At 50.9% G+C, this 2,158-nt stretch overlaps 1 pseudogene; it reads left to right on the top strand.

Annotated features, from left to right (window-relative positions):
• The first annotated feature begins 480 nt into the window (after positions 1–480).
• LOC136455479 (uncharacterized) lies at positions 481–2,158 on the top strand (annotated as a pseudogene).

Raw genomic sequence — 2,158 nt, 5'->3', positions numbered from 1 at the left:
CACGACGTCACGACCTGTGCTTTGGGGCCTTCCAAGGCAACGTGTTCTACATGCAAGAGCGAGTGTTGTACTCCTTTGACCTCCCACGGTAATATATGCCATGTTCCAATTTGAATGTTGTGTCAAGCATGCAGAGCACGCTCATGGTTCCGACGCCGGGTGTGTTCAACAGGCACAACAAGTCTTTCATCTTTGTCAATCTGCTTTTCTGTTTTTTCTATGGATATGAAAGTGGTAAAGCAGCGATCAGTATTCGGGTTGACCGCCAACGACAGTTGATGCTGGTCCTCAGATTTGACACTAATGGCTTGGACCCATTCTCTTGAGCCCGGTGAAGCATCCACTCTATCTAGGGCTCAAGGCTAATTATCCTCGAGAACACAGGCCGATCAGACAGTCGAGGGGAGCGCCGACTATGCTATCAAAGTACGAGAACGAGGACCCTTGATTCTTCTATCGTAACCACTTCTCGTGGGCCCTATGGCCCTGAGGGGCCCGCGCCCCCGACAGAAGCATCACCCATGCCTTCAGAAGCAGTTCAGCAGTAGCTTTCTCTCGTATGTGCTCTGTAATCTATAAATTCTTTTCCCACGCTGGTGTAACGTGCGTTAACGTTATATATTAAAAGTTGTTGTTGTAAAAAAAATCGAGCGCCGCTCATGTCTCTTGCGACGCACGGACCTATCACCGGTGCAGACGCGCATGCACCCACTCTCTTAGCCTATTCGCTTGTTGTTTCAGCTAGGGCTTATCAACCAGTCAATAGTGTTTTTCTCTCACAACAAACCAGCACCAGCCGGGGTTATAAGGCCAAAAACCAACCAACGAACAGGATCTCTGACAAGAGATCGTCCGGCCTTTAAGCGCTGGACTAAACTGCCACGGGACCGACGTGTCAGTGGTGAGCGTTCGCCGCGTTACTCTCAGGCACGCCGGTGTAGACAGACAAAGCCGCATGTTCTCATCCCCTTCTCTCATCTCCACTCATCGACCCCTCGAGCTCTTTACCTTCAGCTCCAGATTCTGGAACGCTGAGGCCGAGCAGTCGCATGGTAGAAGAGAAACAGGGCTTTCGGGTCTTCGCCAGAGCTTCTTGGTGAGTGCGAGAATTCAGGACCAGGAAAGCCAGCCTCGAGGAGACATCATACGTGGAAGGGTTGCCTAGAGAGCTTTGCCTCGAGATCTTCCACCTCCTGGATCACCGGTCCCTCGCCTCTGCTCCCCAAGGTTAGATGCCTCCTCAAAACCGTCGCATTCCAATATGGAATTGGAAGTGCAATTTTAGTTTCTCCGCAATTCTGAACTTCCCGTGGTCTGAATTCTTAATGTCCAATTTAAGACGGCCCCATAACTAACAAATCATGGTGTTTGGTTTCCTTTGACAATTCAGATTTTGATTGTGTATCTCTGTAGACTTCTTCCAAGTCTAATCTTAGATTCTCAAATAGGATCGGTCGTATATATATATCCTGTGTTGTGTTGTGTACATGCTGCTAAAGCCTGAAAACGTTCCAGGCATTGCATCGAGTGATAGCTAGCTCATACAGTAGTTGATACTACCAACAGTGCAGATAGCATGTACTAGAACGAACGGTAGCGATCTCTCGTTCGTTCTCGTGAGTTACGCATACCAATAACTGCGACGATGTATGCTGCTCCCGGCTGGCTCAGTTTGCAGGAAATGGAGGGCGTTGACCTCCGACGATGAACTGTGGCGCAAGCTGTTCAACGACAGGTGGGGAGCGGACGCCGCAGCATTCTACGCGCCGAAGGGCTCCAAGTCTTGGAAGGACGTCTTCGTCATGCAGGACCGATCTCATCGATTTGTTCCCAAGTTCTGATGTTGCCAATTGGCAATGGCCTCATGCTACAGCTGTCGAGCAACAGTTCAGCCGCTCAGGCACAGGCAGGTCCTGCATCTCCCTTACCAGGGGTATCAGGATCATCAGGGAAGGGAAGGACTACTACTACCTGATCTACATCTACCAGGGCGAGATCCAGGGGTACTTGGGCTACCGCCAGGACAAGGACACGGATGTCGATTGCGGCAAGAACGCGCCGCGGTAGGACGCCTCCTGCCGCGCAGACGAGCATCGACAGATATCGGACGCCAAATGTGTTAAGAAGGCTTGAACATGTGCTACCCTTGTGGCCCTGA

This window comes from Miscanthus floridulus, chromosome 5 (genome assembly GCF_019320115.1).
Source record: "Miscanthus floridulus cultivar M001 chromosome 5, ASM1932011v1, whole genome shotgun sequence".
NCBI classification, from domain to species: Eukaryota; Viridiplantae; Streptophyta; class Magnoliopsida; order Poales; family Poaceae; genus Miscanthus; species Miscanthus floridulus.
Note: the sequence above shows the minus strand (reverse complement) of the source record. Positions and strands in the feature narration are given on the sequence as shown.